This window comes from Bombus bifarius, unplaced genomic scaffold (assembly GCF_011952205.1).
Source record: "Bombus bifarius isolate JDL3187 unplaced genomic scaffold, Bbif_JDL3187 scf7180000007970, whole genome shotgun sequence".
Classification (NCBI taxonomy): domain Eukaryota; kingdom Metazoa; phylum Arthropoda; class Insecta; order Hymenoptera; family Apidae; genus Bombus; species Bombus bifarius.
In genome coordinates, this window is record NW_022884356.1 from 518,546 (window position 1) to 542,326 (window position 23,781).

At 38.7% G+C, this 23,781-nt stretch overlaps 1 protein-coding gene across 3 annotated transcripts in view; it reads right to left on the reverse strand.

The window, feature by feature from the left end:
• Window positions 1-23,781, reverse strand: part of LOC117211252 — a 94,217-nt gene that overhangs the window by 26,551 nt on the left and 43,885 nt on the right. The window contains exon 1 of one of the 3 annotated variants that reach the window (XM_033454991.1): window positions 2,316-3,449. The exons of the other annotated variants lie outside the window; for them this stretch is intronic. The gene's annotated coding sequence lies outside the window, so the exon portion shown is untranslated. Of the gene's footprint in view, window positions 1-2,315; window positions 3,450-23,781 lie in introns of those variants that run through there. 3 annotated transcript variants of the gene reach the window in all.

Sequence of the window (23,781 nt, forward strand, 5' to 3'; positions counted from 1 at the left end):
TCCCCATCTTACGTTATAAGAATGTCATTCTATATTTCTCTGTTCACGGACTTTTCCTTTCTGTCATTTCAAAGTTAAAACCGTGTAAAGAATATATATGGTGCGCGCGCGCGAGAGAGAGCAGTTACGTCTGAATCGTCCTTGAATGTAAGTGGAGACAAGGCGCGAACCAGTAAGAAGAATGCGGCGCACGCGGTATAAAGGGACCTTAAAGGCTTCGATACGCGAATGGTCGCGCTCTGGCGAGCGAATCGCGCAACAATTATCGGACAATGACATTTTATCCACATATTACGGTAGATCTATAAAATTCATTACTAAATTCATTAATTCACCAATTGAACTGGCTGCACTAATAAGAAGGCAGTTTCACTTTCTAATAATTTCAATATACTAACAAAAATCAATTAAAAATCAAGTACTTTATTAAACGTGTAAAATTATAAAAGAACTTTATAACCTACAATTCGTCATTTGCCGATTCACCAATTTTATAACAGTCCAGTTATTATATCTTAGATATTTGGTAAGGCATTAATTTTCCATAGAACTTTATGGCTCTGTTAATTATTTCTATACTAAAAGGCTTTGAACCAAGTAGTTATATTAAAATACACTTTTTTAACCATTAAATGATATCAAAATTTTAAAAGAGTCAACTAAGTTATACTTATTTTCCTTTGTAATCTTCAGACATATAAATGAATTAGTAAGTGTACTTAAAGTAGTAATTTTATGGCTTTATCCGAAATAGATTCGGACAGGCGGTGGTATCGGTGGCCCTTGTTACCGGTCGAGTAGTCGGGGGTTAATGCGGTTGCCGTGATAATAACTCGATACGTGCTCTGTTCGTAAATCTGCGCGCATATGTTACATCGTTTAGAAGGGGAATGGGGACTGAGGGAGGGAGGAGCGCGAGAAAACCGCAGCAGCGCGACGAAAATCGTATCGAAACGACTTTGGTCTATGAAATTCTATTAGCGATTCCCGATTTAATTGTCTATATGGTACTGTGGCCGATACACGAAAAAGATTTCGTGTAGAGACTAGTTACAACTATATACAGTTACAATTGCAGGGGACGAAACTCTCTCGATTCATCGACCTCTAAAAACGCTTGGGAAAATATTATCGCATCGCTATTCATCCCTTGACCTAGCCCAGCTCACGTTGAATGAGTTTGCGCTGAGAAATTCCCTGTCGCCCTTTCTACTCTGCCATATTTATATTTTTCGCTCGTTTTCTTAGTGTTTTTTAGTTCGTGCATAATTGTTTATATTAAATTGTATATATTATTAAATGTTATTAAGGATTTGAGATAATAGCTTGCCTTTGTATGATCGTTAATTTTGAATCAAATTAGTAACCGTTTTTAATTATAGTTGGAAACGAGCGTATATCGAAAAATGGAGTGAGATATACAGATTGGCTAACATCACACGTTACGACTCTAAAGTATACAAAATCGATAGCGGCTAAGCAATCCACTTAATGGCATTCCCTAAGCAGCCGCTGAACGTGATAAATCGAAGGCTGTGGACTATTTAGATACGCTGTAACGATATATCGAACCGTTGCTACAACACTAGATAGAAGGCAGATTAAACAGTAACGAATAGCGTCTCGTTCTTACCTGCAAAAAACTAGACGCTCTCTGTATAATCTACTCAAATCTTCAAAAATATATGTACTTCAAATAAGATGTTGAAGCCTCGTAAAACATAAAGCTCGTAAGGTGTTGAATCAACAAAATACTTTATCTCCATAAGGAAATCAATTGTACACATATATTCCGCTTTGATATACGATGAGGAAAAAATAGATTCTCATTGCGCAGTCCTAGTCTTAAGTTCGCATCGTTCTTGTCGTTTCATTCGGACAATACAGCAACAGTGCGAACAAAAAGTACAGCCCCGTGTTTTCGAGCGATTATCTGGACGAGCTACTCGAAGAAAAGGAAGTCAGTTCATCTGTCGTTGAGAGTAACGCCCACATAAAAAACCCAGGGTACTAAGAGGTTTTTCCCCGGATTACGTTATCCATTGATAACAGATGCTGTGTCATACGCATAAGCGCATAATATCGGTACTTGTTCGTCGCAAGATCATCACGCGCGGTACTTAACGCGATGCGGGGGGAAAAGAAATCAACAGAGTCCGGGTTGCAAGAGGTGAGGGGTGGAGTGAGTAGCGGAGTGAGTAGAAGATGGAGGGGGTAGAGAGTCATAAGAGTACGGGAACAAATAGGTGACGTACGTTGGATGGAGGTTGCTCAACTTGACATCGCTTTCGTGACGTCAAACAAAATCACTTTACCTCAAGACGAAACCAACTTCTCGTTGCTGTGTTCACACGATGTCGATGGCGAAGAAATGAAGAAAGCGAAGAGACAGAGACGGAGCCCAGAGTAGGAGAACACCCGATGAGATGAAGATCCACAGAGAAAGGGGTGAAGATCCAGAGAGAAGAGAGACTTCAGAAGGGGACAGTCTTCGCAAGCCCCGCTCTGCTTCCACCGACTGGCAGAGGACGTCGCTTCTTTGTTCTTCCTTCCTGCTCTCGCAGGAGGCACTCTCAGCTTTACCACACACTCGGCTGACTAACGGAACGAAGTTAATCGGAGCACGTTAGACTCGACGTCCCTTCGTCACTGCTGTCGCTGCACTATCAGTATATGTACAGATATAATATATCGATATCAGTCACAAGATAACGTTTCGATACAGCACTGTCGTATTGTTACTCCCGGTGTACTCGCACGCGACACTTTAAGTCCCTTCTAAGTACGTGTGACTTTTACGCGAGAAGACGAGATAGAGATGATCGAAGGACAAAGTCGGAAAGAGAAATGAGCGTATTAGATATACGTATATATACGAACGTGTATTATATTTGCCACAGGTCTGTGTATATGTAAGCACTCTCGCGGGCACACGTATGTACGACGACAGAAGAAGAAAACACTGTGTACGTATGCTGTTGTCCTATCAAATGGCTCCCGCCTGACATTTGTACGCAAGCGAGGCCGGACCACGACTGAGCGCGTATGCGAGCCGATACCGGCCGAGCGTGTGGCCCACGATGCGGAGATACCCGACCGAACGTCGTACCGCTACGACACGAGTTCCGAGTCCCTTTTCTCCCCACCGAGCACCATCGCTCTCATCCTCACCCCTCCGTCCTCTCGTCTACCGGTCCATCTACCCCGTAGTCCTCTACGATTCCTCGTTTCCCCTCCGTCACTGGTCCCCTCTATATCTCCTGCTTAAACCCGTACACGTCCTTCGGTATACGAGATACATATACTGCGATTTTTCCCCGACGATGAGCTCTCGTACAAACTTCACCACCGAAAAAGCAATCCACACATACGCGTTCGTATAATCGCTACCTTTTTCTCACGGGATCGAATAGGTCTAGGTTTTGATCGGCACGGAACAGGTGTGGACTCGTGGGACAGGGACTGCTGCTACTGGTAGGGTTAAACAAATCGAGCGAATGTTAAGTGACTCGCGTCCGATTTATGATTCTTGATATAGATATATATCTCCTAATCAATTTGTTTTCACACCGTATCCACACCTGTTGTAATTAGCACGGAATGGTTCTCCTGTATAACAATACCGATCTATATTTAATTGCAACGTCGTTGCCAAGTTCACGAGGGATTGCCCGTGATTATCCACGGTCGAAAAATGATTGCCATTGTTTTCGTCGGAGGTCGCGGAACGAAAGCTACGATTTCCGTAGTGAATACGGTGGCGGCGCGCGCGCGCGCGCTGCCTCGACTGGCGAAACCAAATGAACTGTCCGACCGGCTAGGTGGTTTGCGTTTGATTTAATGGTAGATAGGAAGGGTACATTATACCCGATGGCATACGTGGAATTTAGTAGATGTACGCGCGTGTAAGTACCGTAATGCGATATGATAATGCGCCGTGCGCTTTTGTGCGAACGTCCACGTGAAATATTGTAGTGCGCGCGCACGCGCACGCGCTCATACATACGCCCGTATACCACGGTAGCGCTACACGCGAATACAGAGGAAAAAAGAACACCACTCGCGTATCAAAACGTTAAACTTGTCCCTTAACCCTTTGTTTGGTAATGTCGCCTGGCCGAAGCTTAACATGTTTCTTTACACCGGCTTTTCACGCGGATCCTTGTTTCCGTTTCTGCGATTACGTTGTTAATTCGGTCTATGCATATTCATTCGTTCCTCGGTTCTAATTCGATGACCTGTTTTCAGACTCGTTCAACCGTTCCGACTTTCTTCAACGCCATCAACCTTACCTGTAGTATGTATCATTTCGTTCAAACAACATTTTACTTAACAAAATAGAATTGGTAGAATAACGTTTTAAATCTCGATCGATTTGCAATTGATTCGGAACGAAGGCGTCAGCGACATCTGTGACGGCCGATTAGACGAAAACGAAAGCGATCCGGCAGCACTTAATCCTACGATTAAGATAGATATTAGTCCACCCCTCGTGTCTTTTCATCTCTTCCTTTCACCGTATGAGAAAAAAACAATCTTAACCGAACGGAGATCCGCGTTCTGCTTTTTAGTTATATACGTGCGCACGCGTTCGAATATAATGGAACACAGATCTTTCCGCTTTCCTCCGTTTTGATGTAATCTAATGAGAGTATCCAGCAGGAACTTGGCGACCGCCACCAACCGGCACCGGAGCCTACAGAACAGCGGAGGAGGGAGGAACGATGGCGAAGGGGAGAGGGGGAGGGCAAAGCACGAGAGGGTTAAGAGCACTTTTGCGGCGAGCGGAGATGCCCCGTGTGTTTTCTTGCTAGGTCTTAAAGGGGCCGTTGCGTGAAAGCGGCGAGGAAAAGGTTGACTCCTGTAGGACCGTTTTTTCTTCTCTTTCCACTTTTTTTTCATCGAGAAAATAAGCCGCCTCTTACTTCCACTGAAAAATTGATAGTTTCAAGTTACCTTCGGCCCTCCATTTGCCCCGAGTGCTCTCTCGTGAAACATTCATCGAGAAATTAGTAGATGGAGACAAATTAACGAAAGATATGTAATACGTACTGCGGAACCGCCATTTTGTAAAATCACGTTTGATTGGAAGACGTTGCGTAGAGGAGAGGTTAGGTGAAAAGTAGGCGCGTGCAGAAATAGCCGATATGCAACTAAGGAGCTTATCGATCGTTAATTACGTAACGAACTGACGACGAAGGAAAGACGCTTCATAGGCGACCTCGTAATTCACCGGTTCGGGGTTACGGTTTTCTGCTTCTGGTCGCGCGCGCCCGCCCACTCCTATGTAAATTGCACGCGATTATGCACAATATGCGATACACGCCGCTGTATGGAAACAATTACGGGACAGCGAACGGGACACATCGAATCACGAAACTCTGCAGCCGCTAATCGATATTTGGCTTAAAATCTGAGACCGGATTTTATAGTTCCGTGATGCAAAACACACACGGCGACTGTAAATCATTCTAAGCTTTATCACGAATCATCTAACTTGTTAGATTACCGAAAATTCCAAATATGAAATTTTTTATATTTTTGAATAGATTAAAAGCAAAGAGATTAGGAATTTCTCCTAATACTAATTGCCGTGAAGTATTAGTCAGGTCAAGGATACTAACAATGGTACAGGTAAGGGTTCCTTTAGCGATGTGAATTATCCTAAACTCGCAAAGGATACCTGTACCGAACCGGTGTAACCATCATCTCCTCGAGGATGCATTATTAAGGAACTCTATTTCGAATGAAACGGTTACGGGACCAAGTTTCAGTACGCCCTTTGTCTCAAGTTATGCCGTAACGTTTTAGCCTGTTCGAATGAAAGTTATCCTGTGTAGGACGAGCAAGGGTCGATCGGGGTAGAGAGGTAGCTGTCGAAGGGGGTAGGAGGTGGAGGTTAAGGGAGGGGGAGCAAGGAGGTGGAACGATGCGCAGTACGGCGCAAACTAGACGCACCGAGTCCGTACTTGTTTGTACCTAGCGGTATTCGTTTGCTTCGGTCCGACATACTTTGCGATATCGACTTTGCCCGCTTTTCTTTCGTTCATCCATTTTTACTTTATTTCTAGTCTTGAAAATCCTAGACTGAAACTTTCTTTTTATGCATCAATTGTGTTTTGTTTGTGGAATAATTGTTTTTTAAATGAACTAAATAATAAGGTTATTTGTTATTGTATTTGTTATGTTATATTGATTGAAATAGATATTATAAGTCTAATTGGATGGTTTGTATGCACATATTTGGTTTTCGTGAAAAGATACTTATAACAGCTCTACAGCTCTTCGTAAACCTGCGCGCCTGGTACACACTCGACCAAGTCGTCCCTTGTAATTTGTTGGCGCCTATAGAACATGGAGTCTCGGCTCCGGCGATGCCAAGACCGTAGAACCAGAATGCACGAAGCGCGACTACAGTCGTTAACCGTGCCTTCACCTGCTAAATCTAGCTCCTCATGAATATATTTATATTCTTATAGATAGAAATATTAAATATGTATTTAGATAGATCACACGCATTCTAATATCAATAATATCACAGAAGTCATACATGGATGATATAAGATTATGCATTATCGTTACTCGTTGTGTTTGAGCATCAGATTATATGTCATACTGACGTAAGCGTCTATAAATCAGAACACTGACGAACGATCGATACAATGGATCGAATCTAACCTTGATAATGTGTTTATAGTACTGCGCAGTTATAATCTATTGTGCAATTCTTCTGTATAATTCTATGATGTCTTATTACATTGTAGAATATAGTAGATCACGTTGTAAATAATGACAATATCAAAGCAGAAGGAATATGTATCGGTATGATAGATTCGACCCGCTACATTGAACGGTCAACGACGTTCTGACTGGCGCGCACTCGCATCGCGCAACACGTGACCAAGCACCTAACCAGCCAGCCGGTCGAGTGGGGAAAGCCTTTTCCCTTGAGTTTCGTGTACTGTACAAGTAATGACAGGCGAGGGTGTGGGAGAAGGTGTATGATCGTAACGTGATGCGAATCGGGACTGAAAATGAACTGCGTTAAATATTTGTGTATTCTTAAATTGTTTATTTGTCGCTTCCCAAAGATTCTTCACTTGGAAAAAGAAGAAAAACAATATCTAGGATCTAATTGACAACATTAATCAATACGCTTTCCAAAATTGTCGAAATTTTATTAACGAATACGAACTATAATATAAAAAGAAAGAAATCAATTTTAAGACATACGTATGTAAAGTATTAATTGGACAAAAACATTCATTAAATTCTCACAAAATGAAATCGCTACTTTAGGCATAGATGAAGCTGAAGGGACTCTTTAGATCTGTTCTCGGTTTTTCAAAAACAAGACGTTCCTTTGCAATCACGTTGAATTCGAGGTCGAGAAATTCGAGCTTGAACAAGTGTAACTTTGTGCGCTGGCCACGGTATATCGCGGTTATTCAATTTCGTGGCAACGAGATACGCGGTGCCGAGGAGAAAACGAGTACCGCTACGACACGAGTTCCGAGTTGAGTCGTTTTCCCCTTCGCGCGGTTTCCTCCCTTCCTCCTTGGCCCCTGTCCCCCTCTTCCTATCCGTGAATGTATCCCATCCTCTTCTATCGTGTATGCTCGTTCGTTTGTTCTCTCTTTTCACCGTTAGCGTTGCTCTGCCATTACTATATACCTTCTCCACTTCCTCGACCGTCCTTCGTGAGTACGCTGCAATTTTTGTCGGTTAGCAGCCAGGTCGGTGAGGCCAAACATGAAAATCAAACTTCAAGGAAATTCCTGATTCCAGCTGTGTATCTTTTTCGAATCCCGAAACACAGGCAAAAGGCGTATTTTGTTGTTACAAGATTATCATGTGTTTTATCTTACTTTGGAAATTCCTCAAAGGAACACAGCCATTTGAAATTTCAAACGTGGGCCACTTTTAACTGAATGGTGGCCATTTTATCAAAATGGTAGACAAAAATGTTCGCTAGCAATCACGAAATACCGCGAAAGTAAAAATACCTAGGATTTCATAGAACCAGCAATATCAGTTATGGGTTAACCTACAGTATCGATTTAAAATGTCTAAAATTATCAATTTAAAAAACTTAAAAATATCCCATTATTATAATTAATTATATAATCTTCAGTTTCTTTAAATATTCAATAAAATATAGATTTGAATTTGAGAATGAAGATTATTGAGTGCGAAAGACAAAGAATCTGAAATTGTTTGATGTACACACGACAGGGTGCGCTCAGTTGCAAGACGAATGGCGTGTTCAGCTACTTTCGAGACGTTTTCTACGATAAACTTCCTTTCTCTGCTACTGGCCACGTCCTCCTCCAGATATTAAATCTCAATGTTTCCCACCAAGTCTTCGGAGTTCAGTTGCAAAGAAAGGGAGAGATCTATCCATGGCTGGGTACTATCGGGCCCCTCGAATTCGAAAGGTCTTGGCTGCTTAACCCCTTTAACCCTTCGGTAATCCCGCCACGATCCCACGGAGACACAGTCAAAGCTTCTACTTACTTTCAGTCCACTATCTCTATCTCTCTCCTTCTCGCGCTATAGAATCGATCCAATAGGAGAGACTTTTCGACATTTTGAATAGACGATTCCCCAACTGTTCGATTTCTTATCAATAACAATTTATCAATCCCCTGATACGAGCGACTGTTATTATATTTTTTTTTTCAAGATTTATAAAATTTAACAAAGCATTTAAATACTTATATATTATAGTGATAAAACATTTCATCACATGAATATCTCTGAATAAATTAGTAGGAGCAGTCCGTAACCTTGAAAGCAACCTTCGACGATAAACCAACCGATGTCACACATATGAACGTTTCTTATATTTGGCTTTCGTCAGAAAAATTCCTCGATTCTATATTTAGTCCACTCTGTCTCCAAACATCAACATTTTCTTAAAAGTATTCCTACGAGTAGAATAACGTCTTAGAAATAAAAATCAGATCTTGAAGAAATTTCTTGAAGCGAGCAAATTTCAAAGTATCAAAATTCAACGGAAATTTCTTAATTCTAACGTAGACGCGAAGCGTAGATCCGTTGTGTAGGGGCTCAGTGGTCGAAAATGACGGGCGTGACATTGAATAAAAATAGTGACACCTAAGGAAATGGTTAACCAAAACCCGAGGATGCTACAGCGAGGACAAACAAGCGTCTAATCCTGGGCCGGTGTGGCGAGCTTGTAGAATCGGGCCTAAAACTCAGACCAGAAATAGGGATCCTTCTCTCCCTCAGGCTGAAACGGACTCAGGAAGTTCGGTGGCTCGTGTCTGTTCAATTACAAGACAGCCAGAGTACAACGCTCCCACCAGCGTGGCAACGTTTCACTACGAACGAATCCTGACTCGCGTTTTTCCACACATATATAGTAGCTCGCCAAAGTATTTTGACAACTTACAATAGAAAACTTTTATGTGTATATCGTGTGTACTATATGAACGTTTTAAAATTTCATTATAACTATGTATAAAAAAACACGACTGCTATGAATATACTGATGAAATTTGAAACTAATCTGAAAATGTTTATATTGTACGTATTATATGAAACTGTATTTACCTCTGCTTTTTTTTCGTTTCGTTTCTTCTTGCCTTTATCCTATTTCTTGTTTCGTGATTTCGCTGCCTTATGTATTTCTTACGATTTTGAAAATTTAATATAACAGATGAATTAGGTCAGCTGATAAAATGCATGAATAAAGAGTCTTGGTTCAACATGGAGGACGAGAATATCTCTAGTACGACCTCCAACTGGTACTGGACGTGCAAAATTGTTCCGAAGAGATCCGGACTTCCCAACGAAGGATTGCAGGTTGCTTTCACGTTATTCTTTTACTCGTAATCCGTGCTACAAGATAATATTTAAATCAAATTTTTAATGCATATTTCAGTGTTAGAGTAATTTTTAATATCTTTCCAGTAATTTTAGACATATGAAATGAGCCCAAATTTTATAATAGTAACTTCTAATCTGGAGTAACATCTGTCAAATCAGAAGCGACGAAGGTTATAGGAAAGGATCATCTGTCGATTGGCATTCAATAATATTACCTGAAGACATCGACTAAAATCGTTTGGACAAGGATTATTCAGTCCCAGGACAAAAAGGAGTTCTATCTTTCTTTCGGTGGCCGGTGAGTAGAGAAGGAAAGCGAGGGACGAAAAGAGGTTTCGACGTAGTCTAAAGAGCGAGAAGGACAGAGTAAGCCAGGACTACTCGACTCTTCTATCCTTGTTGTTGGTTTATCCGTCTCTGTCTCTCTGCTCTCGTCTCGCTCGATGCCCGAACGCGCTCCTCTATTCGAGACGCTCGATATTTTAATTCCTGCCGATCGACCAGCTCTCCTGCAAGCCACCTTCTCCAGTGAATATCGTTCCCGCTCGAAAGATGCGTCGGAAATACGGAATATCGATGACACTTCGAGGCAAATAATTTGCAAAAAATCAGAGGAATGTCGAGGAACCGCGGCAATCGTATTTTCCTCGGTATTGTTAGCCCAATGAATAAACAATTAGATCTTTCTTCCTTTAAAAATGGAAAGGAAGATGCGGCTGAAGCTACGTTATCCACCAGCGAAGATCGTTAACGATCATACCGTCAATGTTATAGTTAACCTCTACTATTTTAAAGTATGAAAATCGAAATCTAACAAAGAATCAAAGTACATAGATGACACGTAAGATAGGAATTCGAAACTCGTCACGGTATCGTGCCATCAGGGTTAGCCATTACGCTGGAGGCGAACCGTAGTCGAGTCGAATGTTTGTAATAATTGTAACGAACGCGATGTACCGTTAACGGTGTGCCGTTTGCAACGAATACGCGAAGCTCGAATACACGGGCGGACGTAGAGCGCGAATACAGTAGATTCTCTCGCTTCGTAGAGGTGGAGGTTCGTCGCGAGAACGGAGAGGGGAGAACGTGCGAGGAACGGAGAAGGGAAAGACGAGTACGTGTGGTTGAATGTTACTCTACTTCGTTCCTCGAACTTCACCATCGCTTTTCTCACTCCTCTTTTCTCTGGCCCTCTCTTCTAAAGGGAAAAACAGAGAAAGAAAGTTTTTTGTTCTGGTTCGTTTACCGTTCTTCCTTGTACGATTGTCACGTGGTTCCTTTTTCCCCTCTTTTTCTCTCTTGCTCGCGTTACTTTTTCTAGAAGTGTCCTTTTGTCTCACTCGTTAACTCATATGATTTTGTTCCTCTTTAACGCGCACACTTTTGTTCCTCTCATTAAGTCTCATTTTCTGTTACTCTCCTCTGCTCTTTTTCATCGCACGCGTCCACTCTTTTTCTTTCACTTGATTCGCCGTCTCGCTTTCTCTTCAGGTAATGCATCCCTTTTCCACCCTTTTCATTTCGCTCGCTCGATCGGCAACTCACTCCTTTTTCTTCCGCTGAGTGATGAGCTTACACACTCCTCTCGTTCACTTTGTTTCCTTCTCTTTCCTTCCCCCGGTTATATTATATTTACTCCGTTCTCTCGCTCGCTCCATCGTCAGACATTCCTCTCCCTCTGTTTCTCTGTCTCGTTCGTTCTAGCTTATTCATCGATTCAGTTTGTCCCTCCGCCACACTGACTCTGCCATCTCTCTCGTCACCTTTCTCGCTCCCACTCAGGCTCACATCCACTCTTCGCTTATAGATTCTCTTCCTCCCTCTTTGTTCGGCCTTTATTCGTCTGTTTTTTTCTTCACTGCCGCCAGAGTACGAGCACACGGGCAACGCAGTTGCTGCGTTCTCGGCGTGTCAGTGTGGACCGGCAATCTGTGAACAGCCGGTTTAACCGAGGAGGAGGTGGCCCGATCGATTTTTATGATGTTTCAAAATTCTCTATGCGCATTCTGCACAGAAACTAACCACTTACACCGGCACCCATCATTTTTATCCGATTGACACGCCCGAATTTACCCTTTATTTTGCCCTGTGTCTTTGGTTAACCTCTATCGATTTGGCACTCGACTTTATTCGATTAACATGTTGCATTAGGTCATTCGAAAAATTCGTAGAAACGGTTAAGAAAGACTGAACTAGAATTAGACTTTGCGTCATCTATAACGAATAAGTTTTCAAATAAGTTTTATTTAGACTAGATCGCGATGTATGTACGATGGCGAGACCACATTATACGCGGTATTTATTCGAACGTTTCGTGATTTGATAAAAATCAACAATAAAAACGCTATGAACTTTACCTTTTTTGTTTTATGATGTAGTCGTTGCTTCTATATTAATCGAAGTTTTCAGACGATAACAGAGAGAAGATTAACGCAAAAAATAGTAAGAGTTAAATGCTTTGGCTTCTGGAAATTAATTAATGACGCGCGATCATCTTATTCCCTGAATAACAAGTCGTACGGTCGATTTCCATCGGACCTCAGGGGGATCGTTAAGCTCTCGACTAATCTGCGAGCCGACTAACGCCGGGTAATTCCAGTAACACGCTCTATAGAGTGTTTATTGAACTAAGATTTAGTAGAAGGCTTCTCGAGCTCCCAACGAGGAGTTCGCATCTTTTACCGAGCCACTAAACGTTATAGGTTAAGTCGCTGTGATTCTTTCGCCGATTATCTCGCCAACTTATCGATCCTTCCTTTCAGCCACCACTTCTATCTAATCAGATTACCGTGCACCAAATCTTCATGATTTTTCTCTCTCTGTTTATTGACTTTGTGACATGTGTTTAAAAACATGGGGAGGGGAGAAATATGATAGACCCAGTACTGTTAATTTTCTGAATATTATGTCGCTTGGTGACTAAATATAAGTTTAGACAATATCAGTTGAATTTTACTTGATTAATTCTAGACTGCATAACTCATATTATTAATCTATTTTAGACGTTTGGGATAATAAGGTATATATATATATTGGGTTAAGGTTGGAATTTTGGGCGTTTGACGAACCTTCGCTCGAATTTACCATCGCGGTTATAGTTGATATTTATTGGTACAAATGTGGTCACTACAAGAGGCTACAAGTAATAGCGGCGATCGGATGGTCGAGATGTCGATGACAACGAATTCAGCTTCGATAACGAATCCACGATCAACGGAATGACGAATGCGATGTGATACACGTATGACTCCACGTACAAGTAAAACCTAGCCTGGCTAGGCTATTGGGGTTTTTCATAACATTCCAAAAGGGAAGCCCCGATGACCTTTCATCTCCGACATATATATATTTCTTTAATATAAATGTATAGACATAAAGACGTATATATGATTAATTTAGACACGGTTTATTTAATATAATACGTTAAACGAAAGGTTAGCAATTACATTTTATTCTTGACTATGATTGCTGGGTCACTTTGTAATTCACTGGCCTGCGTTACATTAAGCGTGTATAGCGGTTCGGGGGTCAATTCGCCCCCTCCAGGCAGTGGTTCAAACACTCGTTCGCTTTCGGCTTTCCAGTTAATCGGGTGCGGTTATTCGTAAATATTGGAAAGCGTGTTTAGTTCCTTCCTGCTACCATTTCTCTATTTCTCCCGTCCTTTTTGCATTTCCCTTGCGTTATTAAACTTTCAGAGACCGACGACGAATCATTGATTTTTATGAGTGACAATTTTCTATATAGTTCGTTACACAGCGACTTAGTAATGGAATTTCAAAATGTTTTGTACGACACACATAATGTATTCACAAGAAAACATATATTTTTATGTAAATGCCTTATGTAAGATAAACGATATAATAAGTAACCGCACTTTAGTGGTAAAGAAGGAAAGAAGACCACAATTTTATCGCGTCGAACGGCAATGGACGTAAACAGTTGAAATTAAATCAACACGAGGTATCGAAGATTTTGTTTGCTGGAGAGCGAAGCGTACAATGGATTAATAACACGTGGGAAATTATTATTTCGAATAGCGTATATACGGGGTTAACCGAGGTGCACCCTCGACCTGCCTCCACCAGTGATTGTAGGGGCTGCTTTGACGGTTCTCAATGGAACCTCGGCTCCATTGCTCTCTATGTGCCAGCCCCTATTTTCTACCACGGCTACTAACCTCTTTTACTGATAGAGGGCCTGGGACTTTCGAGAACTGTAAACTCTCCAAGGCCTGCAATCTGTTTTATTGCTAATTGATCACTAAATCCTCTCTCGCCATCTTCTTCTTTCTTTTCTTTTCCTTAATATCTTTTTCAAGTATTAATATTACATCATTTATCAACTTGAACAATCCTTGGCCGCCTTGGACAATCGAGTTAATATTATTGGGGAAATTTTACAAGTCACAAGTTACAAGGACTTGTAGCTTTTCTGAGAAATCGTTTTATTACATCATATTTTGTTATGTACTTTTACAAAAAAAACTGCTTAACACCTTCAACGCGGGAGACATGAACTTACGTGTCATCGGGATTTCCTATTTTCTTACGTATAACGCGTGGATAAATGAGTACACGTTATAGAAAGATCGATTTCTGCCACCAGGAACCCCTCTTCGATTTTATGTGCCGTATGTTGAATGTGCTAACAAATACTGCTTGCAGTCGAACGTAGAAGTGTAGCGATTAAGGAATAAAATCTGGCATTGGCTAATAGAAAGTGTTCGAGAAGAAAGGAGAACCTTCCTAATACTTTTAAACTTTTCCTAAATTTCATCGTCAATTTTCCGGGCAATCCTTGCATAGCATTAACAAATTTGATAATAAAAAAAAATAAGATTTTAAAAATAATAAATCATCTGATTATCCTATTTGATAAAAAATCGCAAAATCGTAAGGAAGAAAATTATAACCTAAATCTTGTAGAACAGCCCAGATATCCCTAATATGAATCTTACAGTTTTTATAATCTCCTGTCACAAGTGTCACATAATCTCTACAGTGACCACTAAATAATGTTTGTCTTTGGCGTGGTTAAAATTTGTTTATATTCGATTGAAAATTCAACATTTTAATTTCATAACATTAAACAGATGCGTGAAAGATGTAATTAAAAGGAGACAGAAAATGACAGTTAGTCGATGCTTATTTTTTAGTAGCGTCCGAGTAAACAAGTCACGATCTTTCGAAATCTGATCACAGTGCTCTTCGTGGAAACACAGGTTGTGTAGTAAGAGGTATTGTACACGGTCGTCTGGCAAATCGATAAACAGGCGTTCCGAAGATATCGGTCGTGGTCGTTTTTTCGCGCGCACCTGCCACTTGCCACTTCCTCTATTCTCCTGATCGTTCAGGCGCGCGCTTCATTTAAAAATGATGTCCAACCAACGTCAAATCACCGTCCATTTTATTAACCGTTGCTTATAATTCTCTATAAGAATTTTAAAGAAGATAAAACAATATTTCATGATCTCTAAATTTCTTAATTAACTTAGACATCAATAACTTAAGTATTAATAGGCGTTTTTTTTTAAATAAAACATAATTATAATATTTGTATTTATAATTTAATTAAAAACAAAAACAAGTATAATTCTGTTGATCTCTTTTATTTCAATATCACATTACAGTTGATATTATCGACGAAGATTTGAAGAAGACAAAGATATCAAAATATTGAGACACACAATGTCTTTCAGCACATTAATATTCTGGCAAGAGCAGTATTTTTAAAGTCATGACACAGTGGAGAAATACATATATGGTTAGCCTAAAAATTAAATAAAAGGATATGTAAGTACTGAGTTTCTAAATTGTTTTGCTGCAGACGACGGGAAACGTGATTTATCGCGTCTTTCCCTCTGTAGTTTTCTATTTGCAATATTAGAAAGTATTAGTAGACATAAAAGTGCATTTAAAATCGTGAACTTTCTGGAGAAATATGGTAACGTAAAGAAATTGGAAATTGAAGATCTCGTTCATTGCTAAGCTCACTGAACAATGAATGTATTAAAAAGAGAAGAAAAAGAAGGAACGTCACATTCCGGAGGAGAAGCTTCGATCTCGGTGCAGATCGCGTTAAAAGTGATCCTTACCTTACCAGTTCGACATTCACCTAACGTTATGTAAATTAACTGAAAATTCGTGCAGCGGAAGACGCTATAAATCCAGAGGCTTTTTAGAGGACACAATGGCAATTATTTCGAATATCCGATATCGAATAGCGACTCGTTAATTTCAGCGAGCAGGGTCGATAAATAATTGAAACGTTTTATTAACTCGACCGCGTCGTTGTGAATTCCGCGGGGGCCATCGATTAAAACACAAATTCCTGACTCTTATCGCGTGAACAAACCGGAAACGGTGTTCAGGTAGACCAAGAAATTCTACGGTGGTTGAGAATTCCCGGAATGCATCGGAATCTGTTGAAATTCTTTCGATACCGGGCAAAAGATGAATTTTGAAAGAAAATAAAAAAATAAATAATACACTATTACATTGAAATATTATTATTTACGTAAAATAAAATATCTCTTTCTCGGATACAATCTCTTTATTTAGAGATCTAGCTTCTAGTGCAATGCCTATCAAAATCTTCACGAAAATTAAATTATTTTTTTATTAGATAATTTTCTATAATCGTAGAAGTTTGTGATTTAAGAAATGAGTAATCGGTTATTGGATTAAGGGAATCCAGTTCGCGCTTCTGATTTCACAGATTGACGAATCGGGAGAGGAGATGAATTTAAAAAAATAAATAATAATAAATTAATACACTAAAACGTCATGGGAATTTAGTTCAAGTTGGCGATTTTCCAAATTGAGGAATCTGATTAGGCGAAGCTGGCTAGGACGAGTTCATTAAAACTTGACGAGGAATCGGAGGTAAAACAGGCAAAGCGAGTCAAAGAGGTTAAAGACCTCCCTTTTTCCCGCCCTTTTCCCGTTTTGAAGGCGCCTTTTAAAGGCCAGCTTGGCCCGGTAATCGGATTATTTTGGTGTGGTGCGTAAAACACGTTCGTTATCGGAGGAGGTCGCGAGAAGGAGGGATACGATACGACTACACACCGCACACTGTGTTTACACGAACGAAACGACACCAACTACACCGAAAACCGATGAAGACAGAACGAGGACGACGACGGCGGCGCTGTCGGCGCCACCAGCTTTTCACAGTTAGTCGCGCCATGCCGGAAGATCGATCAGCATGGATGGTCTCATGCTCGATATGCTATTGCGCTCGTATTACCTGAATCACGCTATCAAAAACGCCTGATTCTTTTCTTTTTCTTTTTTTTTTTCATTTTTTTAAGGTCGCGTTCGACTGAAACATTCGCGTGCTTTCATGACTGACGAAACTTAAAAGTACTTGAGATACGTTGAGAATGAATTTATTAAGTATTTTTAGAGATTCGGATCAAACGTAGAATTTGTAGCACCTTTCACTTTTATCGATATAGAGCGACTCATGAAGGTGTTGAAACATCTAACATAGAAAAATTTTACGAATCGTATCGTATGCGTTGTTTAAAACATTTTAAAATTTCATTAGCGTTATAGTGCGACTTGATTATTATTATTATATTGATAAAGTTTGAAACCGAGTTGAAAATGTATATGGAAATTAGAAGACACTTCGTAAAAAATTAGTATATGTGTATTATGTACACCTATCTTAAATACATAATGAGTCTTAAAAATGGTTCCGCTAAATATCGAGAGCTTTCGCTATATAGGTAATATGGATAATTAACCTTAAAATGTTTAGATACATTTGGCTATCTCTAGGTTTATTTTAAACTTCAATAATATAATGATGATAAATATGATAATGATAACAACATAATTTCCAAATAGTTCGTATAATACTTTCGGGAGCTACTGCATATTGAAAAAGAAAATACATATACTACATGGAAATACAATTCTTTTGGATGATCAACTAAAGCCTGACATTAATTACGATCTGTGTAAGTGATGAATGCGTTTCCAACGAAGAAGTTAATCTTGACAGAGTACACATAAATGGTAGTGGTTGACTGACAATAAATCATGATCGCTGGCACACGTTCTTCGACATGTATTAATAACGAGCGAGCAGTGGTAGCGTTACACATTAATACACATACGGGCTTATCCGCAAGAAAGATGCAAACCACTCCGACGCTCGACGCGAGTCAATTACGTAACCGCAACTTTAATGATAGTTTGATGGCATCTATCATTCCGTTCAAAACAATGATCGCCCGATTGGCTAACTGTGCAATTATGCTTTTGTAACGGCCGGTTAAAAATTAACTTTCACTTCTTTCCGTCTGCGCTGGACGAAACTGGATCCTAACCTCTCCGCTTTGTAAAATCGACATTTTAATTTGTACTCTTAATCGATACCCTGATTTATCGACGGTTATCATCTTCTTCTCATAAAACTACTTTTTATACAGCAGCTCGGTAGAGTATTTAAAAAATTGTATATTTTTGATCAATATATTATGTATGTTATATAAAACGTCTTAGAAGTTTATTATTGTAACGAGATTCGATCATGATTGTCTTGGTAAAATTCGAAACGAATCTAAAAATGTATATAGAAGTTATAAGATATTTATTGCAAGCATACACTTCACAGAAATAATCAAAATCTTTAAACTGTGAATTATTCATTACATTAATAAACCACTACATTGGGTCACTATCTTTAGCGGTGGTTGTATGTTTAAGATCACTGTTCACGCTGTATACTAATTTTTTAGTATAAACGTATGTTTGCAATAATTATCTTTTTAACTTCTATATATGTATGTATATTTGTCGAATTGATTCAAAATTTTAATCACAATAATCGAGCCTAATTGCTAAACTGCAGATTTTTATGTATATAGGGAAAATTTAAAAATGCGCAAAGAAGCACAGAATGAGTATAATATGCAAAAATATATAAAAACAAATTTCTGTTTAGTTGCTACTCTCTTTATGTACCATTATAAGAAATAAATTCCTGTATATTTCTGTATAGATACTCGCAGTCTATTTATAACAGTACTACTAAGATTTCAAAATATTTCATACAACCTACAGCATATGTTCATGAAAACGTTCCACTATAAGTGTTCCAATACTTTCGCACGTCATTGTATTTTCAAACAACTTTTGCATGTTTTGTCGTAATTTTAAACTCGCATAATATCTCCTCGGTTTCATTTACAAATTCAGAAAGAAAGAAAGAAATGACGGGGAGGAAGAAAAATGCAAATGTTCCACGCAACTACTGCAAACCAAAGTTATTGTTTATTAGAACTTACGAGTCGGCGGGAACATGGGTTGTATGGTTTAGGAATGAAAGCTATACATTATCCGTGAGATCCCTAGAAAAGTCGATGGAGCCAGAAGGAGAATGAGGGAGAATGTCGAGTGAGGGTGGGTGGGGAAACGAGCGAGGGGAAAAAAGAGAAGAAAAGCCGGAGAGGCGACACGGAGGACGGCTTTCCACTTGCGTTCGACCGTTTTCATTAGAGACTCAGCGTCATGTTTATATCGTGTTATAACGATCGACGAATTTCTTACAAAATACTTTGGTATTTTACGCTCCTTTTTTAAAATATCACAGCCCCCCTGCGCAATAATTTAACAACAATAATAGTGAATTCAGACAAGTTGCGATATTGAGTTTTCAATCGAATAAAAACGAATATTAACCGCGCTACAGAGCAACAGTATTAATCGTCAATGTAGAGGTTATGTAACCATCATGATAAGAGATAATGAATCCAATTAGCGATATGATCATTGCACAGTAATTCACCAACTAGCAATATTACTGAGAATTGACAAGTTACAAATTTTAGATTATAAACTGGTCTTTTATCATTTTTCAGCCTTTACGTCGGATAGTAAAATTTGCTTTTAAAACATCGTCTGCTTCTTCTTACTAAATTCGTTCATGTTACCCGAAGATATTTATTAATACTGGTTGTAGCTTGTGATATACAAAATGTAAAGTATTGCTGAAGGTGTAAGAATATTTTATGTTTGATGTTTAAAATGTTATCGAATAAGTAATAAATCATAAAATAATCGATCAAATTTGTTCTCTATAAAAGCACGTTTCAGGAAGCGTGTACAGTATTTTGACATTTTATAAACAAAGTATCTGTCGAAGAAAACAAAAGTATCCTCATCCCGTGGCAATGAACACTGAATGAAAACAGAAAAAAGATCGTATAGATAGATACATATCGAGATTCGAAAGGTTGTCTCTAGTCTCTACTCTGGTCCCTGACCTAACCTATCGGAAAACGTGGAGTTATCAGAGCGTATATTGGTTGTTTTGCGAGCGCTTATTCGCGTTTCAATTTTGTAGCAACGACCAGTGCATGCGTCGAATCGAATTTTTCCTTCACGAGATTACCTTTGATCATATCTGGACTGTTCAAATTTCAAACCTCCCTTCAACTGCCGGTATATAACCTTAAAAGTAAAACGCTAAAGGGTAATTAAACTTCATAAATCATATCGCGATCAAATTTTATGCCATGCGTAAAAACTTTAGGCATTTATTCGATCAACGAATTATTCAAACAATTCTGAAATTCTTTGTTATAACATCATCTTTGTGCAAGGATAATAGTTTTCACTTACGCACAATGGCTCACGAAAGAATTTGAGGATTTGTAAGAACCTTTTACGAATATGTATATCGTGCTTTTTGAAACTACTACTGTAATGAGACTCGACTATCGACTATCGATTGTGTCGATAAAGTTCAAAACAGATTTAAAAATGAACATAAAAGCTACAAGTTGTTTTGTACACGTTTAAGAGATAAATGTTACGGAAAGGCACCATAATTTTGCAAAATGGCATTATATTTGACAACAGCGATGAATAAATGTAACTATACCTCAAATATGTTACTATCGCGGAAACAGTAGAAATTATTTAATGCAAAAGCTATTAACATTCACAGAGTTAAACTTTCCAGTGTGTAACTTTCTTTTGACCACCACCGTATATAGAATATCCACAGAAACACGACAAATAACCATCTAGTAACTTCAAAAAACCTACGCGTATGTGGTAATGGTGCGGATGTCGTTACTCGTCGTAAAGGTTAAAATAGAGGTTAGCTAAGGAAAATCTCGCTAATCTGTGTCAAGCAACGTAAATGGAAGGTTAACAAATTCCGCGTGAGTTTATGAAAGAAGCACGGACGTTGCGGAAGCTGGCGAAGATAACGCCAGGCCAGATTCTGTAAACACTGTTATCAGTACCGCCGATCGTACGTCCCTGCATTGTAATCACGGGAAAAGGATACGGGAGAGCCGCGCGAGACTCTGTGCTATGTCTATACCACCTTATAGTTACGTTTGCCAGCGCAACCGCACGCTAATGAAAGAATGGATTCATTTCTTTGACGTACACGCAAGATTTACTACTCTGTTCCACTGATTTCCTCTAAATTGAATATACATGTAGGTGACGCATAGATGCAATCATAGAGGACATACTTTGATGAGTATAAATCATGTGTAATTATTATATGTATTTATCATGTGTGTTTATTAAATATAGGGTTACCTAAGGCCATCCGATGGGTCAATACAAAAATAGATGCTTATGGTGGTTCGCGAAAATATTCGTATATACTTACTATAGAAAATTTTGATGAGTATATTATGTTAGTTATACGAAACTTTTTGAAATTTTATTAGCACTTTAACGAGACAAGGCTTGTCATGGTTATTTATATTGATCAAATTTCAAATCAATTCAAAAACATGTATAGAAGCTACAATATATTTATTGCAAACATATACGTATTTATTTAATAAGGAATTAATATACAACATGAATAATGGTCACAAACATAGAATTAGTTGTAAAATTGGTAAAGATACTGCGGCTGATTAATGTATGATGAGTAATAGATTGTTCAAATACTATAGGTGATCTTCGTGAAATGTATGCTCGTAATAATATCTTCTAACTTCTATATCATGATGATCCTGTTTAATTATCATGCAAATGAAATTTCATAAGGTTTTGTATAACGCACATAATCTATTAACACAAGATTTCTATCAGTGTTCAAATATTTTCGTAAGCCAGTATATGTTCGTTTGCGTGTTGTTATGAAATGGAAGTCGTAAACATTCCTTTATTTGAGTGAAAAATACAGGTTAATAACATTGCACGGTCAATAGTAAGAGGTTAGAGTATCGATACATCGAATTCAATGTTCGATGAGGAGGCGCTTTCGAAGGTGGCCAAAGCCAGTTAAAAATAGACACCGGTGTCACTGAAAATAAAGACTGCAGTATACCACTCTATGACACCGATTGCTCTGCTTTGATGCGTTCAACCATCTTGGAACCTTACTTTTCGAACCGCCATCGAACCTAACCCAAACTATTACCGGGAAACTTCTACCTGAGAAGTTGACCGCGGAATTTTTTGCGTTCACAGGAAACTGGAAAGTGCAGAATTGCATAGAACGTATATAATATGAAAAAATATATAAAATATTGGAAATATAGTACTTTCCATAATACTTGATGGATAAAACGACTTTCTATCGAATCTGTACTTTTTTAATTATACCCTCAAAAATATGAATTTGTATAAACATCTGCAGTATATTTATAACTTTACATATTGGATCACACAGTTGCAATGAAATATTTCCAATTCGTATATCAATGCTTTCAACTGATCGATAACTACTATGGAATTGTGAAAATTCAGTTCATAACATTTACAAACGTGCACGTTTAACTAGTATATTGGGCATATTTGACTAGCATTTTAGATAGTACTACAATAACTCATTCAACATCTCCAATAAAAAAACTTTTTTGTGCGTATTGTGTTTTTAATAAAATATTTTGAAATTTCATTAGTACTGTAATGAGACTCGATTAACATTATTATATTGGTAAAATCTGAAATCAGTCTGAAAATATATACAGCAATAACAAGATATTTAGGTACTGGAACAGGTTTCATTAAAAATTCGTATGTATATAGAACGAACAGCCATCTTCAACATATAATAAGCATTAAAGATGGTTCCACCAAAAATTGTAGCTTATTAATATAATCAATAACTGACTGTGTAATTCATTTGCTGATTTCTATATACTGACACTAAATATTTTCTAACTTCAAGGTTGTATTCGTACTTTTGCAGGTACTGGGCACAACATTATTATGCGGCCTAATTAAGGTTTAAAGTTAAGTTTGAAAATGTAACGCGATGAAGGGCGAGGCTCCCTGCTTGAAGCTAATGCGCCTTATGGTAATTGCGGCCCTGTGTAACTTCTATATATTGTAGACTTTCAAACTTTACCAATACGTATAATCATAATAGTCATATTTTGCCGCAGTACTAATATAATTTCTAAGTCTATTGTATAACACATAGTATATATATCGATAAAAAATGTCTGTAAGCGTTCAAATACTTTCAGCTATGTGATAATAACGTAATACTTTCTCAGTAAGTCATTGGAGATAAAATAAACAATACTACAACCTGCACGGAATTACAGTATTAAAGTTGACAGGGTTATTACTGTTTTGTTCGGTTCATTAAGAATCAAAGAGTTAGTTAGCTAGCGGTTAGAGGGAATTGACGCTGGCGAATAGTTAATCATGTTATGATAGACACTGCCAAGGCGGACGAAAATAAATCGCCCCTCTCGCTCGTTAAGCGTATCTTAACGATGCGAAATATTTGATTAGAAAGAGCGCGAGGGTTCTGCGGTCTCGCACGCGCGTACAATACGATCCGTTTTCTTCCATCTCCATCGAATTCCTCTATCCAGAGATGAATCCTTGGAAACGATAAGAAAGTTACTACAAATCCAAGGGCTCGCAACAGAAGCGGTCTCTGTCCATGTTTGTCTGTCTCCAGGAGAGCTAA